The 22,083-nt window shown below is 40.9% G+C and overlaps 1 pseudogene; it reads left to right on the top strand.

Moving 5' to 3' along the window:
- The first annotated feature begins 4,133 nt into the window (after positions 1–4,133).
- Positions 4,134–15,973, top strand: LOC137750384 (large ribosomal subunit protein uL6-like; annotated as a pseudogene).
- The last annotated feature ends 6,110 nt before the right edge of the window (positions 15,974–22,083 follow it).

The raw sequence follows: 22,083 nt of genomic DNA, 5'->3' as shown, positions 1-22,083 counted from the left end.
GAAAAGAAGCCTAGTTGTAGGGCTCAGGGGTGGTATCAGGGACAAGCTTGGAAGCTGTGGACTGTCGTACCCCATTAATTCCATGTGCTGCCCCAGTAAACATAAAATCAAAATCAAAACAGCGTGTTTGTAGGCAAATAGAGTTTTGAGTGAAGTTCCAGATTGCCACCTGTTAATGTGTCCCATATAGAAAATTCTAGCGCTGTCCTGATTGGGGATTTACTGTGTGCGCTGAAGCAGGGGTAAAGCTGATTCCTCTATTGTTGCTCAAAAGGCCCTTAAAGTGTTCACTAAGACAGAACACAGTAGAACTTAGAAACTCACCTTTCTTGGAGAAATCTAGAACACAGGAGGGGCTATCTCAGTAGGCGGACATGGTAGAAAATGGCCTACAAAGGTATGGTCTAGCCAGAGGAATTGCTGGCCATGGGAAGCAATGGGGCAGAATGGGCACCTCTTGGTCCACCAGCCTCTGCTAGGGAAGAGATCCCTCAGCCCCACCCTCATGCCTCTGCAGCCCCCTCCAGCAATGAAGACCCTTTGTCAGCATGACCTATACTTCCTGCCCTCACTCCCACCCCACCACGGCTGGCAGCAACTTTTGTGAGTCAGGAAGGTTAGGGATTGGGAAGAGGTGTTCCCTACAGCAGGAGAAGGGTCTCCCACTCCATGGGTTTGCTCCAGGAGAGCTGAGTCCTAGATGACTTGCAAATATGGTCTCCTTCCTGTGGAGAGCTTCTGGGAAAGGAAAGAAATTGGTTGGGTTTCAGTATATTTCCTTGGTTGTAAGAGAAAGATGGATAAAATAAATGAGATGAGACCAATTCTATCAAGCAATATATTGATGTTTCCCTTTCTAATAGAAATCTCTTTTTCAGAAGCTAAAAATTCAGTGAACCTCTTAAATCCTAGTTTACCATGGATACAAGGAAGAAGGTCCTCCTTGTCAGACTCTCTCTTGCTGTCTGGATCACTGTGGCCAGCCCCTCTGTCTCCCCTCCTTCCCAGGGGTAAAGTCAGCTGCATCAATCCTCCTGTAGGTAATGCCTGCATTTTGGCAGTCTTTGCTCTTTAGTTCCCATCACATCAAGTCCAGGAATCTTTACCCGGCTTCCAAGGACAGGCCATCTCTTCCACTTAATACCTATCTGCTACTCTCATCTTGCTGGTCATCTCACCGTTCAATAGAAGGATCCCTGACATTGAGCTCTCTGAGCATTTGTGTGTGCTGTTCCCCTTCCGTGGGAACCTTTCCTTGTTGCTGGCATAAAACCTGAACCCAAGCTACATTTCCTCCAAAGAGGCTTTCCTGTCTACTTAGCCTTATTGATTGACTCTTCCTTTGAACTCTCACATCTTCCTACAGACACTGGGGGACTTGATCCAACAATGTTTTGTTTTGTTTTGTTTTTTCTCTGTTATTTTAGGAAACTTGATTGTGGGCTGACAATTAGATGGCTATGTCTTCGAGGACAGAGGTTTGAACGTAGCGTCCCAAGACCCCAACATGATGACCCCATGCACACATTAGAAATGCAATTAACATTTGCCCGGTTAACTCCTCTGCATCCTTCAGATCTTAGGTTGAACCTCACTTCCTAAGGACAGCTTCCCCTGTTGGATCTAAATCTCCTACTATAGTTTCCCGGAGAACTGGGACCTCATAGAATTCCCACAAAAAAAACACTCCTGCACAGTGCTTCTGAAAGACAGAATCTTTAAAATTTGCTTTATTTTATTACTCAGTTCCTTCCATGAGGGCTGGGACAATGTCTGGTTTTGTCTAGTGCCTAGGGCAGTGCCTGGCACACAGTGGGGACCCTATAAATATTTTCTTAAAAGAGTGAATGCATACTGGTGGGAGGGAGTGTGACATGGGCATCTTGGGGAATGAGGAGGACAGAGCTGGTACCCTTGAGCTAAACAGAAGTTAACAGCAGAGGCTCGGATGGGCCAAGTCAGCAAAATCATTTTAGAATCATTATTGGTAATAAGTGACATGATGTTTTCTCAAAGATTTTGTGAGGAACTTAAAAAAGTGATACATGTTCATCGTGGAAAATATGTAAAGTTTAGACAATTATAAGGAACCAAAAAAAAGTAACTTCAAGCCTACCAATCAAAGCCTTTTATAAAAATAATATTTTCTTCCAACATTGGTTTAGTGACTTTTTTTACATAGTGGAACAATTTGGAGGTGGAGTCTACACAGAGCTCCCTGCCAGGATCAAGATCCAGGTACACACAAGTGTAACTTACTCATTAACCCACCCATGTTCGCTTCCTTCCCGTCACCGCCATTTCCACAGTCTCCCCTGTGTTTCCTGGAATCACTTCCCAAATAAGCCATTTTCCCTGCTTCTGGGGGACCCAGTCCAAGACCGCACCACCCCAGTTCTTAACTATGAGCTCAGGCACTGCCCAAATTAAAGTTTCCCTCTTCTTTTTAACTAAAGTGGAAGCTAAAAAGTCTAAACGATCCAACATATATTTTAAGGCACAGGATAGAAATGCAAAACCATGCCAGGTTGCTGACTCTTTGTCATCAGAACTTCTGATAGGAACATTCCCAAGAGGGAATGAACCGTACAGACTCTGGTCTCTTTGGAGGTGACTTTGGATTGTTCTTTATTTCTCCTCTCTTTTGTCCCCTGATTTCTTTCTTAATCTGCTTCCTCTATAGTAGAGGGTATCCTAAACCGAACTGTTTTTGCTGCCAATCCCTAATTAGGTTTCCAGATACACCCACAAACCTGGTTGTGATGCTAGGCTTGCTATAAAGCAAGTTCATATGCATTTTTTAAAAATTTTTTATTTATGGCTGTGTTGGGTCTTCGTTTCTGTGCGAGGGCTTTCTCCAGTTGCGGCGAGCAGGGGCCACTCTTCATCGCGGTGCGCGGGCCTCTCATTATCGCGGCCTCTCTTGTTGCGGAGCACAGGGTCCAGACGCGCAGGCTCAGTAATTGTGGCTCATGGGCTTAGTTGCTCCGCGGCATGTGGGATCTTCCCAGACCAGGGCTCGAACCCGTGTCCCCTGCATTGGCAGGCAGATTCTCAACCACTGTGCCACCAGGGAAACCCCATATGCATTTTATTTGATTAATAGTTAACCACTAGTTCTAAAGGCCTGATGCATGCCGACCAGTGTCTACTAGGTTCTACAAGAGATTCTGCAGGGGCTACTAAGACACTATCCTTGTAGGGAAGATAAGACACATATATAGCTGGACTCATGCAGAGCCAAGTGTGATGTGTCAATTGAGGGGCACACATAGGCTGAAATAAACGAGCAAACAAACAACTCGAGGAATTCAGAGAAAGTAGTGAGTCACTCTGGCTGGAATTTGAGAAAGCTTCATGGAACAGGCTAAGAATGATGGATGGGTTGGATTTTAATGGATCGAGTGGGTCAGGACAGAGAGAGAAGTAATCAAATCTTCCCCGGTCTCAGTTCCTAGGGGACTCCTATCTGATGTTAAAAGCTAAGACTGCTGCTTCCCTCTCCCTCCCCACAATAGTTACGAAACCTTTGGAGTTTCCTTCTATCTCAGCTCCTCCAATACCCAGTGAGGAAGCAGCAGAATCTTTCTGACGTAAACAGACTGGGCAAGACCCAAGTCCAAACAGAAAATAGGCATATCATCCGGGAATGCATTTCACTTTAGATGTCAGAACCCCATCTAACAGGGGTTTAAACAAAAGGGACACTGATTGTATCTCACGTTAAAAGAAAACCAGAGATAGGCATTGGTTGCTACTGGTTTAGCTATTCAGCAATCTCTTCAAGCACCCAGGATTTTTCCATCTTTTTCCATCTTCTTCCTGTCTTCCTTAAGCTGTTGGTTTTTCAACCTCATGCTGCTCACCTCCTGGTTGCAAGGTGGCTGCTATGGATTCAGGCATCGCGACTGACTCCGAGGCAGGAAGAAGGGAGGAGGGTGGTACCGGAAGTCTCTCTCGTGTTCAAACAGCAAAAGTTTTCTCAGGAGTCCCCTGCAAATCTCTACTTCTATGTCGTTGGCTAGAACTGGATCAGACGGCCCAGCTGTAAAACATTCTGGAAACTTGGGCATTTCACTTTTTAGATTCTATAATTACAGAAAACAAGGAAGGAAGGATAAGGAACGGCTGCAATGACGATGCTACAAATTCTGCCACCCCTGCAGAAAACTTCACCTGCTGTGGCCAAGACTCTCAGAGCCTTCCTTGCTCCCTCTTGGCTGATAGCTCGTTTACCAGTCAACTATAACTGAGCCATACTATGTAACAAAGCAGCCCAAATCTCAAAGGCTAATAATAAACATGCATTGTCTTGCTCACAGTTTCGCTGATTTGCCAGGTTGGCTCTGTTCCATACATGTTTCATATTTCTGGAACCAGAGGAATGATGTGGCAGAACTCTGCACAAGAGAAGCAAGCAGAAAGGGTGCTGCCTCTTTGTGTGTAGGCTCAGAACTGATTCACTGCCATTTCTGTCCATATTCCACCGGCCAAAGTAAGCCCACGTGGGACCAAAGCAAGATTTCTAGTGGAAGGAAATGCAAAGCTATTTACGGAAGGGTATGGGTACAGTGAGGGGTGAGGAATGGGGTGATCTAATACATTATCTGTGTGACAGTGGTGGGGGGCCAGGAGGTGAATGTGTGTCCTTGCAGGTGGCAAATGTGCTTGTGGAACAGGCAAGGGGCTACTGAAGGCAGTGCCTAGGCAGTGAAGTGCTGCAGGGTGGTCATTTTAGACCAGGTGTGAGGGAAGGGATGGATACAGGGCACCAGTACTTTAGGGAAGGCAAAGCATGTTGTACCTTGAATCACCTTTCACGGGTGGCTTTTATTGATTGAATATGTCCAACAAAAAAGGATTTTGAGGGTCACCTTCTCATCAGATATCAACTCGGCATTTTCAGGAGACTCGGTCTCAGGCAATTCGCAGCCACAGTCTCCCTCCGTGTCTGGGTGTTTTCATCCCCCAAGTAGGAACTGAGTCCTGCTTTCCCCAGCAGAGGCAACTGGAGATGGTCCCTTGATTTCTCAAGGAGTCTTTTCCCAGATAAACCCCATTTACTATAATTCCTATGACTTAATTAAACCAAGTATTGGGACAATAAGAATAGAATAGAGATGGAGACAATTCCTCATGATGTTCACAATACCCAGATTGTTCCTTGGTGCCATTACATTAACCAGAGTCAGAGTGTCTTTGACAGGAGGAATGCACTGGTTTTAATTTAATTAAATTCTGACATATGTTCCTAAGAGAGAAATCACAATACAGGCAAACTGTATTTAAGGACATAGGTATGCCTTTGAAAAAAAATGTATATACATCCTTAACTCTGACAATGGGATTCATTCATTGATCCAATAAACATTTTCAGTAGTCTATCCTCTCTCTGAAACCTACTTTGACAGAAAGAGCCATATATGAACTCATTTGAGAAGGCAATGAATCTTTTAAGAAAAGTATATAATATCACATTTTTACATGTTTATTTAGTGGAATTTTTTAGAACTTGTCATCTGCCAGACTCTATTCATAAATTGTCTATCTTGTATTTCACACATATTAGCTTATTTAATTTTTATTACAAATGTGATAGGTAGGTCCTATTATTGTCCCCATTTTACAGATGGAAACTCTGAAGCACAATGAGGTTAAACAACTTCCTCAAGGTTAAGTAACTTGAAAAAGGTGTGGATTCCCAAAAGACTAATGGAAAAAGGAGATGGAACACCTGATAGACGATACAGTATTTCTAATGAAGCCACATAAAATCTGAATAACCATAATCATTTTGGGGGGAACCAACTAGCCTCCTCATTGCCAAGCATCTTGATTTGACATACAAAAGATTTTTCCTGCCCAGCACACTTCTCTCTCTCCCTAGTGACAGCAACCTAATTTTCCCTGGGAACCACGCTCCCTCATCGAGTCCATGTGGTTTTGAGTGGGCAGATCCGACCCTCCATCTCCAAGGTTGGAAAGTCAATCAGGCCTGGGGATTATTTAAGAAATGATCAAGTGACCCAAGCAGAGGACAATGACCATCAGCCCTAGGACTTATGCTGGGTCTTTTAGGAAAGAAGCATCCTCTCTGGTAGGGATGAAGAACAGGACATGAGGTTGGGATAGCTGGCAGCCATCTTGCCACTGTTGGAGAAACTCTGAGACTGAAAGCAATACAGTGGGCACTGATGTTGAGAGACTGAGATAAATCAATTCCTAAGGATATTATTTGAGCCCCTGGATTCAGCCATGCCTGAGCTTCTCATTACAGAGCCTGCAGACTTTTTAGTTCCTTAAGCCCACAGAGAGCCTTCATTGCCAAAGCCAGTTTGAATCAAGTATCTGTCATTTGTGACGAAGAGCACTGTCTGAAAGTGAACAAGGTCACTTTCCAAGCCCATTCTTCTGCTCTGGGGGCCTCTATTCTTTCTGTCCAGAAGACCTTGGAGAGTCAGGCTGCTTTTCTTTCTTTGATGCACCTACAAACATCCTCTCACTCTTACATGAAGCTTCCCTCCTTCTCTAGCCATTACTTCCTTATTGACACCAGTAACAAGAACACAGGTACTTTTTACTTAAAGGCTTCAGATTAATCCTTATGAAGAAAAAACAGGTCACCTTGAAAAGTAGCATGAAAAAGTTATAACGGTGAAAAAAACTTCAGGTTTTTACAAGTCCTTGTCTCTGATGGAGTGTTTCGCTGTTCAGTACGGTAGCTGTGAGCCGCATGTATCTGCTGAGCACAGAAACTGCGGCCGTTATGAGTGAGAAACTGTATTTTTAATTTTATTTAACTTTAAATTAAAAATAAATTTAAAAATTTATACTTGATCCAGTTACTGAAGAACTTTTTTTTAATGTATGCTTGGAACAACCAGAGTACATGAATTTTTCTTAGCAACTGTATGTTTTATAAAATCTGAATACAAATCAAGTATTCCCAATAAAAATTTAGTATCTGAATTGAGACATGGTGAAAGTGTAAAATACATGTAAGATTTCAAAGATTAGGTTTGAAAAAGAACAAAATTATTTTATTATTTTTGTATTGATTACATGTTGAAATGATAATATTTTCGATATACTGAGTTTAAAATATTCTTAAAATTAATTTCACCAGTTTCATGTTTTTGTTTATGTTTTTCTTCAAGATCCACTCTTCTAGCTACTTTCAGATATGTAACACAGCATTATTGACTATAGTCACCATGCTGTACATTATATCCCCATGACTTATTTCATAATTAGAAATTTGTACCTTTTTTGACCCTCTTCACTCACTTCGCCCACCACCTTTTATTTTTTTGAACATGGCTCATGTTATATTTCTATTGGATGGTGCTGGTCTATAGTTTCTGTCTAAATAGTGATTTGAAGACCCTACTTGTACTCTATAGGGTGGAGCTTATCAAACCTCTGAAGCTGAGAGCGTTCAGGATGTGAGCTTTTACGCTGAAAAAACATTGAAGAAATGTGTCAACAACCCCTCTGATGTTAGTTTTCCTCATAAAAGTCTGGAACAATCTAATTAAACAGTTTTGATTATTTTTCATGTTATTATTTGATCAGTGAACAATCCTTTGGTTTGTTCTCTTGGTCTGTGTGATGCCCTTCTAGTTGAAGGGTAAAAACATGAATTCCTGAAAATTTTACTTTGAAAAGGAAAAGGGATTTCCCTGGCAGTCCAGTGGAACTCCACGCTTCCACTCTAGGGGGGCGTGGGTTCTATCCCTAGTCGGGGAACTAAAATCCCACATGCTGTGTGGCACGGCCAAAAATAATAATAATCAATCAATCAATAAAATAAAAAGGGAAATATTCTATTTAATGCAAAATAGGGGATATTGTAGATTGTTTCCAGAAATCTTTTCATACTGCATATTTTTGTTGGTGTCTTGTCAATGTTTTCATTTATATATGTCTGATATTTTTATTGAAATAATCTGCCCACCCTGGGAAGCTTCATTTTTGCTTCATTTCTCTCTCTTTCCAGAGATCATGATTCTAGAGTCCTTCTTTCCGCTCAGAAGCTGGAAGATACAGTTACAGCAGAAGGTAAATGAGGGCTCGAGTCTCAAGGGGCCTGCCAACTGGGGGGCTCCGGTCCCACTGGACCCCCTTCCCCATGGTAGGGACTTCTTCAGAATTTCCTTTTAAGCATTCAAAGGTCCTCTGGCACAAAGAGATAACAAAACAAAAATATATGACCCTCATTCTGGAAAGCTGAAAATTGCAGGGTTTTTAAAGGACTTCATTGTAAATCTAGCATACACCCTGCAAAGCATTTGCCAGCTTGCTTTCAGCTCTCTTCTCCACACTCCCCTGTCCTCTTCTGCATTGCAGAGGGCTCATCATGCAAACTACATTTCTCGGACTTCCCAGCCAATGGGCTTCTGGCCGGATTTGGCCTGTGGGAAACGTGGCCAGGAGACAGGAGATAGAAAGCAAAGGGAAAACAGGGAGAAGCCAGGGAGTTATCAGCTAGACCTCTCTTTCTTTCTTAAGATGCATCATCTTTGGTAGTGACTTTGTGTCCTGTTTTCCAGCTTTTGTCAAATAGCCCTTAATTCTATGACATTATATGGAAAAATTTAGAAAGTGCACACTAATGATTATACATTTATATATAATATTTTTAATAGATTATAAAAATATATGTTAAAATATGATTAGGATTGGTGGAGTGGGTCAGGGAATGCAATTGGCATTATGGCTAAAGGGGACCTGATGTTCAACTGTAATGAATATTGTACTTTTTTACAAAACAGAGCGAAAGGCCACAAACACAAAGAGTTAATAGCTATTAATCCTGGATGGTGGAAAAGAAAAGGAAAAAGAAAAGTCACACTTCTAGATATTTTGGGGGAGAAGAAATAACTTTACCATAATATATTTTTTCTTTTCTTACTTAAGTTTTTCCAGGAATTATTTAAGTATAACTGTATTAGTTTTTATTGCTGCTGCAACAAATTACCACAAACTTAGTGGCTTATAACAACACACATTTATCATCTTATAGTTTTGGACATCAGAAGTCTGTTACAGGACTCACTGGGCCGAAATCAAGGTGTCAGCAGGGTAGTGATCATTTCTGGAGGCTCTAAGAGAGACTCTATTTCTTGTCTTTTCCAGCTGCTAGAACCAGCCACATTCCTTGGCTTGTGACCTCTTCCTCCATTTTCAAATCTAGCAAGATTACATGCCTTTCGCCATTCTTCTGTAGTCATATTTCCTTCCGGCTACAACAGGGAAAGATTCTATGATTTTAAGGACCCTTGTAATTAGGTTGAGCCTACCCAGATAATCCAGAATAACTCCACATTTCAAGATCCTTCACTTCATCACATCTGCAAAGACCATTTTGCCATGTAAGGAAACATATTCACAGGTTCCAAGGATAAGGATGTGGACATTTTGGAGGAAAGGTCCATTATTCTGGCTACCATGATAATGTGCAGAGGGAAGACATCCTTCGTTTGTAAATTAAAGGCTTTTATAAGCCCCTCTTCCATCTAGCATGCCATCTTTCTGAGAAGACAAAGTTTTTATTCAAGTTCAAGTCCACAGCAGCGAGGGTGTTCGCCTTCTGATTATGCATAGTTGAGCAGGAAACTTGCTGTACATTTTTACAATAGAAGACAATGAGAAATTCACAAGTTCATTAAGATGGTTTTCATCAGTACAGCAGGCAGATCTCAAATTAAAGTTATTGACAGAGAGCTGTTCTGTAGATCCCCTCAGTGAAAAGACAAGCATCATTTGGTCTAATTGTTGCTTAGCTATAGCAAAACATTGGGACTGTAATGACAAAACAGTTCAATGAGATATTACATTTTGCACTGGTTGCAGTGGTTCTGCTGAAAACAGGTTCTGGTTCTGCTGAACCAGGATTTTGCTGAACTGGTTAGTCGTCTAGAAACTGGGGCTTGGAACTAATTATTAGGAAGTGTTAATGTTCTCTGACCTATGATGAATAAGCCTTCCTTCCTGAGTAGATTAACTTCTCTTTAAGGAAAGAGCTAATGAAATTTAGAACCTCCCAAGGAGATCATAAGTAGGCATTTGATTAAGCAAACAAGTTAAAGCAAGAACTTGGTAGATAATCATGAAAATGGTCCTTGCCAAGTTCTTTCGCATTTCATTGAGCAATTGCATTCCTCCAGCAAACAAAGGACTAACATGTTAAATGTTCAAGAACTTGATGGTTATGCAATCAACCATCAGAAATATTCAAGCTGCACTTCCAGTTGATCCGGGGTAACTGCTTTTTCCCATCATCCTTGAAGCATTTGTATAGCTCTTGTCCACTTCATTTCTGGAAAACTATTTTAGCAGGTAGAAATTTTTCCAAAATTTAAGATGCAAGAGAGGGGACATTTTTCTGATTTTATAACTCAAGTCAAATGTAGTCCATCAAGGTTAGCAAAAGGTCTAAGAGTAGTTATTATTTTTCCTCGATTCATCTCTGTTATGTATTAGTGGAAACCAGGAAAAATGGGGGTCTGGCTTCTGGGCTGCCAAGATATATATCGCCCATCCCAAATTGGGCCAGTAAACTGTGGACAGCTGTGTTGTAGCACCTGCCTTCTCTAGACCTAGCTGGATACTGTGAACTTCACAGCTGCCCCCAAGGATACAGTGCTTTGTGTTTTAAACTGATTCCCATGAAGCCTCTCCTTTCTGGGTATTTCCACTTTTGAGGTACAGCATGGAAATTGAGACTTCTATCCTCCCTGGGCTTGAGAAATCCAACCCTGCCCCTGGCCTGGCTTCTCGGCCTGTGAGGGGGAAGGTGAAATCACCTTTTCCTTCAATCATGAGTATTTATTGAATCTCATCTTAGTGTAGGTCCCCTCTCTTGTAGCAGACCCTGAGACAAGAATTCAAGTGTAAGTAGTTTACATGGGAGGCGGTCCCAGGAAACACTAGCAGGGAGTTGTGGAGGTGACACAGAAGGGTAGGCAGCCTTATGGAGCAAGTTATCACTGTGGGCGACTAGAGCTCAAGCCCAGTGGGAAACTCTGCGAGCTGATGTACAAGACTCAGAGTTGACTTATGGATGGGGAGGGAGTTGGGTTATATATCCACCTGCCTCTAAACATCACTGGTGGAGGGCTGCCAGCGGTTAACCACCCAGACTGTCCAATCTACTGTGTCTGAGGCCAGGGTGGCTTTCTGCTGTTTGGGAGGACACCCTCTGGTGTGAGATGAAGATACTGGAAGTTGGAAGTAGAGCGAGCTCACATTGCAGTGGTACCACCTTAGGGGCGGTAATTCAAAGGCTTGTTATTCCAGCTATGAGGAAGGCACTGAAGTAAGTGCTGTAGAAAAGCTTAGTTACTTCAGTCAATACATGAAGCAGAGCAGCTGTGTGTTGCTGACTGTATGCTTAGAATGATGCCAAGTGCTGTAGGGGATGCAACAGAAACAGGAAGTATGACGTCCCACTGATTTGAGGGGCTTACAGAATAGGGAAGATAACCTTGCCTCTACCATGCAACACGGGCAAATGGACAAAATATAAATAATGCATTGGCATTAGGGGAGGATTGGAATTCTTGGGAAAGGCTTCATGGAGAAGGTAGGAAATAAAGGAAGGATAGTGTTTGTAGAAACAAAGCCAAAGCCTGTATCATCTGAGGACCAATGAGACAGATGGCATGGAGATGGAGTTAGCCTAGCATGTTGATACGTGGTGAACAAGCCCATGAGACCGAGGTTGATGGAACATATTCAAGTGAGTGGGGATCTCTATGCTTCAGAGGGTAGGGCAGGGCCAACACTGAGATGTTTGAAGGCCAAACAAAAAAGTCTTGGCTTGTTATTGTCCTAAAGATATCAGTCATTGCCTTGAGCCTACAATCCCTCTTGAAAAAGCCCACCCATGCCCACAGTACTGTTGAAGAAGTGGCTGTGTTGGGGCAGGTGACCTTGCTTCCGAGGCAACATCTGATTGTCATGGAGCAGACACCTGCCCCAGGTGGGCTAATCAGATTCTGGTGTTTTGAATTTTTCCCCTGGCATTTGGGCCTAGGGCACTAAGAGACTGAATTAGTTTGTTCTCTGTAGAGACAGGGCAAGGGTTCTGTTCCCTTAGTAAGCTGCAGCCATGTGCCAACACAGCACATTAGAGTAAAGCATCGTAGAAAATATTAACTGCAGCAAAAAAGATGAGTACAAGTGCTAGGAGAATCAGAGAAGAGAGACTATGTGGCCCCAACACGCTTAAGGTGACTTTCTAATTCCCCCAAGGCCACGGTGTACCTCTGGAATTTAAGTCTTTTGTATACTTTCCATCTAAGTTAATTTGAATGGGTTTCTCCTCCTTGGAAACAGAGGACCGTTAACTAAAACAAGATGGTAACCACTAACTTGCATATTTCCAGTGCTCTGATTCTCAGTCCTCTGGGTTGAAGTCAGCTGGTGATTCCCAGAAGAAAGCCTTGCGACAAGAACCATGTTCAAATGGTTTATTCAGGAAGGGCTTCAGGAAGACCCTAAAGGAATGGGGGAAACTTGATGGGGAAGGGAAGGAAGCCAAGCTGGTGGTGAATTCACATCCATCAATGAGGTCTGCAGAGGGCGCTGCAGTGGAAGTCCCGCCTCAGGGCTCCTCCTTCTTCCCTCCCGCAACGGAGCCCCGCTTCCCCTCTCCCTTTACTGACCTGCGCTGTCGCGGGCAGGCAGAGGTAGATTAGGCAAGATCGTGGCCCTCCACTCGTGTACAGTCCAGTTGAGGGAGACAAACTTGCAAACACATATAGGCGACTAGAAAAATAGCTGCTGGTGGCGGAGAATAAGAAAATCTACACCCAAAGGAAGTTCTCTGCAAACAGTGAATGATTTAACATGCATGGGCCGTACTCCCCCTCAAACATATTAGAATCACTCAGCAACATAAGCATGGTTGATTTCCTCCCAGGTACTATTTTTAAAAATCTCTTCCAGAAAACAGAAGTTTCTGGAAAATGACTGTTGAAGGAAAGTGGTTATAACCTGGCTGGAGCCCAGTTTATACTCCGCAGCCTTGACCCGAGAAAGAGAGTAGTAAATATCAAACCCAACAGCTTGGTAATATTCCATTGTACATATGCGCCACATCTCCTTATCCATTCGCCTGTCGATGGACACTTAGGTTGCTTCTATGTCCTGGCTATTTTAAATACACCTGCAATGAACACTGTGGTATATGTATCTTTTTGAATTATGGTTTTCTCAGGGTATATGCCCAGTAGTGGGATTGCTGGGTCATATGGTAGTTCTATTTTTAGTTTTTTATATATACACTACCTAGTGTAAAATAGATAGCTAGTGGGAAGCAGCTGCATAGCACAGGGAGGTCAGCTCGGTGCTTTGTGACCTCCTAGAGGGGTGGGATAGGAAGGGTGGGAGGGAGACACAAGAGGGAGGGGATATGGGGATATATGTACACATATAGCTGATTCACTTTGTTATACAGCAGAAACGAACACAACATTGTAAAGCAACTATACTCCAATAAAGATGTTAAAAAAAAAAAAAAGCAACTTGGTAAGACTGTTGTATGTTTTTCTTTTCCCCCTGAAAGTATGTTTACTCTTTCAGGGACTAGGAACTTAATTGTTAAGGTATGTTTGGTCCCGGAGTCGGGCTGCCAAGAAAACAGTGGGTATTTGCTTGCGATAATTTTTTTTTTTTTTTTTTCCCAGTATGGTCTCTATTTAGTGCAGGGTTGGTGAACGTGTGGACCAGTATCCACAAGGCTTTCAGGAACCTTAAACTGATAAAGCACAGAGCTTCCTCTTTATTATGAGCAAATGATGTACCATATGATATCATTTCATATTTTATACATATAAGCAAGTGCTACATACTAGTAAGTGACTATATGAGGAATTAACTATTACCAAAATTTAGTATTTATACTATTTTTTTTTTTTTTTGGCTGTTCCTTGCGGCATGCAGGATCTTAGTTCCCTTACCAGGGATTGAACCCGTACCCCCTGCACTGGGATTGCAGAGTCTTACCACTGGACCGCCAGAGAAGTCCCTCATATGTTTTAAATAGCACGATATTGGAGTTTAATAAGAACAGTTAATTCAGGGTTCCAATGGAAGTTGGCTTCCGCAGAATTTTTCACAGCACTGGAAAACATGCACTGCTGCTGTGCACAGGCAGGGAGTACGAACAAGGCTTGGTGGAAACACTGGTCAGTGCATCCCTAGGGGTGTTCTCTATTTTTTTTTTTTTTTTTTTTTTTAATGTGGGATCTTCCCGGACCAGGGCTCGAACCCGTGTCCCCTGCATTAGCAGGTGGATTCTTAACCACTGCACCACCAGGGAAGCCCATCTATGGTTTTTAATTGCTGTTATTCTTTGCTTCCTAATCATCAGTCATTGTTAGTTCAAATTTGTGGTCATCTACTTTCCTCCATAGTTGGTTAATTTTCTTATGTGGAAAAATGCTGTTTTAGTATGGGTTTCCCCGGTAGACTCTGAGATAAGGATGTGAATGCAAGTAGTTTATCTGGGGGACGATCCCAGGAACCACTGGAAGGCAAGTGGGGAAGGAGACAAGGAAGGAAAGAAAACCAATCAAAGGGTGTGCAAATGAGCAGAATTCCTGATGTGGGCAGCTGGGGCTCAGGCCTCTGGGGACTCTCGGGAGACTTTGCATAACATGCCTCAGTGTTGCCCCACCTGAGAGGCGAGGTTTGGGGTATTTATCTGACATTTTCCATTGGATGACTGTTGAGGGCTGCTTCTGGAGGCATTGATTCACAGATACCTCCAGCCTGCATGGTGGGTCATGCCCCTGCAGCCAGAGGAAGCCCTCCAGGAGAGTGGCAAGAGGTTTCTAAGAGGCTGTCAGTGAGGAGAAGAGTTGGAAGAGAGGACCAGCAGGAGCTGGGCAGGACACATGCTCTGACAGCATCTACCTGGGATGCAAATGTTCATGAACAGTATTAGGGGCCCATCAGTGTCTAATCACTTGAGTTTAGAACACACATGTGTTGCATTCAATGCACTATATAAGCTCCAATTGCTAAGTCGTCAGGGAGAACCTTATGTTAAGAATGCAATCTTAAAGTTGAAACCCAGAGGATGGGAAGAAGCCAGCCATGTGAAGAGGGGAGAGTGGTCCTGAAGTCTTCTGCATCAGTTTTCCCATTTAAATTCTGAGTCTAAACAAGGAAATTTAAATCCTTGATTGCTTGAAGAGTGATTCTTAGCAATCACATTCTTATTCAGAATAAAATTATTTTTAGCCATCCTGCAGGATAAACTTTCAAATTTTCTATTTGCTACCATTTCAACATCATGTTTCTCTCCTCTAGTCAATTTCTCTTTGTCCACCCACTAGTCTAATGGCCTAATCCCACTCTTTTTGCTGCATCTACTGCAAGAATGAAGACCATTCTCAAAATCAGACTGTCGACATTCCAGAAAATGTCGACATCACTCTGAAGGGATGCACAATTATTGAGAAGGGCCCAGAGGCACCCTGTGGAGGGACTTCAATCATATTAATGTAGAACTCAGTCTCCTTGGAAAGAAAAAGATGAGGCTCCGGGTTGACAAAGGGTGGGGAAATAGAAAGTAACTGGCAACGGTTCACACTATCTGTAGTCGTGTACAGAACATGGTCAAGGGTGTCACACTGGGCTTCCATTACAAGATGAGGTCTGTGTATGCTCACTTCCCCATCAACATCATTATTTAGGAGAATGGTTCTCTTGTTGAAGTCTGAAATTTGGGGAATGTGAAAAATACATCCACAGGGTTCAAATGAGGCCAGGCATTGCTTGTTTAGTATCTCAAGCCTAGAAAGATGAGTTCATTTTTGAAGGAAATGACATTGAACTTGTATCAAATTCAGCTGCTTTGATTCAGCAAGCCACAATACTTAAAAACAAGGATATCAGAAAACTTTTGGATGCTATCTCTGTTTCTGAAAAAGGAACAGTTCAGCAGGCAGATGAATAAGACCTACGTTGTCCAGCTACAGAAGCAGCAAGATGCCAGATAATACTTCAGACTCATCTGTGATATTTTAAAGATGCAATAAAAGCTCTTGATTGGGGGAAAAATCCTAATCCCATTTTCACCGGCTGCTGCTTTGAGAGTTCCCATCTTCCATCCTAGATTTTTCTAATCTAGTTCCTTAGAAAAAAAGACATCTCATTGGAGACACAGAAAATTTCAGCCCCTTCTAAAGATGGTGGGGATGACAATCCAGATACCTGGGGCTGGACTTCTCAAATTTTTTGAGTTACCAACTTCCCAACTCTGTCTTGCCTCTCAGCTGAAAGGTAATTCCATATCTCTCGGACACTAGTCCTAAAGTTTGTCTTAGGATCTCAATATTCTGTAAGTAATTATGTGGCATTGACAAGGACTTAAATGAGTTTATGATTTTTTTCTTGCTATGGAGTCACTGTCAAAATTGTCTGAGTCACATTTCTCTTCTTTGCAATGTAATACACTCCCAAGGGGCACGGGGCTTCAACTTGAGCACGTGCAGTAAGTAGTGCTAGAAAGAAGACTAAAAACTATAAAAAAAAAAAAAAAAAGAAGCCATTTCAGATCTCACTTCTTAACAGATTTCCTGAAATCTTATCAACTGAAACAGCATCACATATCAATATGCAATGGCAGGGTCCCCTTAAATCATACTCCTCCATTGATGGCATGGCCCTTTTGAGGTGCCTCTGGTAGTTCTAACTTTTGAAAGAATCATTTTCTCCCATATGTATTTGGAGTTGTTGTCTTGTTTGCACATGATTGTATTCTATCTTCCAGAGATTTCTCACAATTTTTGTTCCTCTGATGGAAAACCTTATATTTTTCTGCACTATGATGGATTATTTTCATCAAGTTTTCTTTCATTGCACAGGCTGTATGATGGAAGTAGACACCTGTACTCAGTTTGTAATTTGATACAATTTTAAACAGCCCTTTATGTATGACCTATCTGTTTTTATATCCAGCAACACAAAGTTAGCTCTCAATTAAGGCTGAATGAATTAAAATTTTAAATCATTGCTTTGTAAGAAGATCCAACTTAATCATCCATATGCAAATTTTAAATATGTGTGTTAAAGGAATTCTAGGTATCTGGTTTCTGACCTTGTATCTTAAATCTTTTATCAACTTAGTTAAATTTGTTTATGTAGTGCTGAGTAGCAGGGAAGAAAAAGTACAGTAAGTCCCCTACATATGAATGAGTTCCATTCCGAGAGTGCTTTCATAAGTCCAATTTGTTCTTAAGTTCACCAAAGTTAGCCTAGGTACCCAACAAACACAATTGGCTATAAAGTACTGTACTGTAATAGGTTTATAATACTTTTCACACAAATAATACATAAAAAACCAACAAACACAAAATAGGTTTACGATACTTTTAACACAAATAATACATAAAAAACAAACACAAAAAATAAAACATTTTTAATCTTACAATACAGTACCTCAAAAAGTACAGTACAACAGCTGGCATACAGGGGCTGGCATCAAGTGAACAGGCAAGAAGAGTTACTCACTGGAGGAGGGAGAGGAGGTGGGAGATGGTAGAGTTGAAGGATCATCAGCAATAGGAGATGGAGGGTAAGCTGCAATTTCACTCATGCCTGATGTGGATGACACAGCTTCTGGTTCCTTGCTGGATTCAATTCTATCTACCCTCTTGAAGAAACGATCCAGTGATGTCTGGGTAGTAGCTCTTTTTTTTCCTCATCATAGATGACACGGTAGAACTGGATTGCATTTCCTGCATCATGAATCTCTTTGGTTCTTCAGTTACTATAAGAATGAGTGACATCTACCATCTTTTCACCTCGCTCCACTCAATTATTTTCACTTTTGTTTCCATCGTTATCGCTTAGTGCTTCTTAGCAGTACCAGCTACATCACCTCTGTTTTTACGCTTGCTTCTGGACATCCTGGGCTTAAAATAAAGATACTGTACTATTGTACTTTATACAGTACTGTACAGTAAAGTACACAAAAGCACAACCACTTGTAGAGGATGCACATATGTGACAATGTACACCAGACACGTGTATTAACTTACGTGTTTGGATATGTGAACGCACGTTCGCATCTTTGGAAGTTCGCAACTTGAAGGTTCCTATGTAGGGGACTTACTGTAATATATATAAGCATATCATCCCATGACTACAACAGAAAAATAAAACCATCCAAAGCTATAAACCAGTATTTTAATCTGCATATAAATCCTGCTTAAAACTTGTCCGCCAGTGTTTTTTTTCTCAGCCTTTAAAAAGAATACTTCTAGTGACAGCAAACTCATTATCCCCTCACGAAGCAATCCAAACCAGTTTCAGAAAGGTCTAATCATTAAAGGAAAAAAAAGTCTTCAGCAGCCAAATGATAGACAGGTGTAAACACTGTGCTAAAAAATTTGGATAGCTTTCAGTGTCAGTCACCTTGATTAGGAGAACTCTGCAAACCACATTAGCAATCCCAGTCGACAACAAAATTGATATTGAACCTCTACATACCTTGGCATTTGTAAGTCCTCATCCCCTATCCGACATTTGTTTATTCAGCAAATGTGTACCCATTTGGGTAACTGTCTTGTTAATATACTATGAATGACTATGATTTAGTAAGTACATTGTTCAGAATAGATTTATTCTACTTTCAACTTGCAGCTCAGATAAATCATCATGACCCAAAGTATTTTTCTAGTTCTTCTGCAGTGGTCACGTTGCCCTAAAAGGGTCTTCAAGCCATTCCTCTCCATGAGTGATATAGCATATGTCCCTATTACCTGACTTCAATTATAGTGTTGGGATCTTACCCAGGTCTTATATGATGATCCCTTTGGAGCAGGATCCAAAATATATTCTTATTTGTCTTGTTTAATCTCATATCAAAGGAGATCATCAAGGTAAGTCTTGAGATATTGTCTTATCAACAATTTGGCTGGCATGATCAATATCCAAGTTTAATCCCTAAGTGGCACATGGAGGGGTAAGGAATATTCTAAACCTCCTTGACATTCCTGACATTGATTGCTACGGCTGCCTTCACTCCAGTCCTCTCCATGTCTAATCTGGATGACTGCCGTAGTTTATTGTGCCCTCAGCCTAAGCCTTGCCATATCTCCCATCACTTCCCGCCTGCAGCCAGAGTGCTCCTCTTAAATGCACACTGATCATGTCAACTCTGTTGCTTAATTGCCTTGTTACCGTCTCCATAAAACTCAGACTCATTATGGAATACAAAGCCTGTGCCAACTTCTCCCACCTCATCTCTTGTCTCGATCCTTCTATCTTCCAACAATGTGGGATTATCTTTGATCCTGGACAGTGGATGCTCCCTGCTGACTCTCCTTCTCCCCGTCTTTGGCTGCACCCCTCCCTCAGAGTGAAGCCCTACTGTGTAGCCTCCAGGAAGCTTGTTTTCCTGACTCTTTCTCCCCCAACAGGATAGGCTTATGTTCTGTCCAACCAGTTCTGTTGCAGACTGAGCTTATCTCAAATGCTATCCCTAATCACTCTGTATTGTCATTGTTTTCTAGTCTATATCCTCCCCAAACCTGGAGCTATTGGTGACAAGAGGTTGGGTCTTTTGTATCTATAACATCAGGATGTAACAGGTAGTTGTCTCCTATTGCAAATTCATGATGAATGATGGTGATCCAACTCAGAAGTGAATAAAAATTTGGAAAACATAATCGTGCTGCTGAGGACCATTTTAGGGAATATTTCTTTGAGTGAACTCTGAAGTAGCTGAGTAATGTTTGCTTTTAATGGAAGCACTAAAATGTGAATAATGATAATCTCTGATGGGTTTTCCCTGGTTTATGTTTTTGTCTTAATTTTTATATTTTCAGAATTCTTTATAGGGAGTCATATAGGTTACATTTATAATCAAGAATGAAGGCTAAAAAACAGTATATATTATTATTATTATTTAATTTTATTGAAGTATAGTTGATTTACAATGTTGTGTCAATTTCTGCTGCACAGTGAAGTGAATCAGTTATACATATATATTCTTTTTCATATTCTTTTCCATTATGGTTTATCACAGGATATTGAATATAGTTCCCTGTGCTATACAGTAGGACCTTGTTGTTTATCCAAAAAATCCCAGTATATATTACTTTGTATTTGTATTGTACCTTTATGGCAAATGTATGCAGAGCAAAAGAACTAATAAAAAGTCCTCAAGAGGGTAACTGGTTTTCTCTAGGGCTGGAATAATGGGTGACTTTTTTTTCTTTTTCTCCTAATTTGCAGGGTTTTTTTTTTTTTTGTATGATTATGTATTCCTTTTATAAGAAAAAATTATTAAAAATAACTATAAAAATTAAATAAACGGCATGATGATTGATAATGTAAGCAAATAATCAAACTACCACTTATCAAGAGATCACTGAATTTAACAAATCATACTTATTGTCAAGACATTTAGCTATTATTTAGGGAACTCATGGAAAATAATATAAATATTACAATCTTTTAAAATGGAGGAAAATATGACTCTGGAAATCATAACTGGAGAATTTGTTTTAGACCTTTTGGAAGTTAAGCATATCATTGGTTTGGGAGCAGATCCTCAGTCCAGTTATGAATTGTAGAGGTGGTTTTTAATGGAACATAACTACCCATTTCTGTTGCCAAATCTATTATCCTTTAGTACAGAATACACTGGAGATTAAAATCCCACACATTCAGCAAAATACTTACCGTGAAGCAGTGTAAATAGATTTAGTCATAATTTATACAGGTGCATATTTATAGGTAGAACATAAATGTTTGAAAAAATGGCAATGAGAGAAAGGAAGAACCAACATTATTTTAGAATATTATTTCTTTTGAGTTTCTTCTTTAAATCCTTATGCTTTGCATTTATTAAGTGTTAAAACTAAACACTCCTCCAATATTTATAAATCAGTTTAGATTTCCCTCACTTGATTTGGTAAGAGCTGAGTAAATCAGTTACATGTGGTTATTTATTAAAAAGAAGATTAGATACAGTTTTTGTCATTACTATTTCACTTTTGTGAGCAATGTAATGTTAAGTTCTTAGAGGTTCTTTTATACCATCAATTATCACAAGCTGAAAATATGATTTATTAACTTGCTGACTAATAATTTTCATGTATAAGTAAATGTCAGAGTAGACACTTCTAAAGGTAGCTTGTATCATTCAATCCTGGCCTGAAAATTAATTCCTGAAAGCTACACAAATGCAAATATTTAGACAGAGAAGTCCAGTAATGCCTAACTGAAAGATGGAAACATATATGTATTTAGCACTTTATAGTGTGACAGATAGTAAGTAGAGCAATTGCCTACAATATATAATCCCATTGAGTCCTCACCACAAACCTATGGATAAGTCTATTAGTCAGGGTAGTCAACGGTCTGTAATCTCAGTTGTTTATAAACCACCATATCCACTGACAGGCAGCTCTGGGCCCTGTTCCATCTCTCCTTGGCTGACAGCATAGCCAGCAGCAGAGAGAGAGAAAGAGATCTAGGGAGTCTCAAACCTGCAGCTCAAAGCTCGAGCCTGGAAATGGCAAACATCACTTCTGCTCCCAACTCATTGTTCAGAGCTAATCACCTGGCACCACCCAACCACAAGGGGTCAGGGCAGGGAGTGCAAACCCACAGTATATCCAGAAGTGGAGGGAACAGGCAATATTTGGTGAATAGTACTAATCACTACTATAGTAACTGTGTGCCCCTATTTTACACACAAGGAAACAGAGGGAAGTCAAACAACTTATCAAGTCACATAGCTAGTAAGTGAAAGAGTTAAGATGTTATTAAAGAACCAAGCATGAAGTGAACAGTATTTTTATGGCATATTCTGAGCCTATCAATTCTATGTCACATAGAAAGACACAGGAATATTAGAGAGTGAACAGGGATTAGCAAATTTCCCTTGGTTTCACTTTTGTGAACTTGAAATCCTTTGGTTATATTTCCAGCTGCCTACCTCAAAAGCTAGAGATCAAAAATATTGCCTTTCTGTTACCAGAGCTGAATTCCTTATGAAATGTTATGGCCCTTGGAGTTCTTCGGATAATTTATTGAAGATAAAGAGAAATG

This window comes from Eschrichtius robustus, chromosome 16, assembly GCF_028021215.1.
Source record: "Eschrichtius robustus isolate mEscRob2 chromosome 16, mEscRob2.pri, whole genome shotgun sequence".
Classification (NCBI taxonomy): Eukaryota; Metazoa; Chordata; class Mammalia; order Artiodactyla; family Eschrichtiidae; genus Eschrichtius; species Eschrichtius robustus.
The sequence above is the reverse complement of the archived record's forward strand: the minus strand, read 5'-3'. Positions and strand labels throughout refer to the sequence as shown.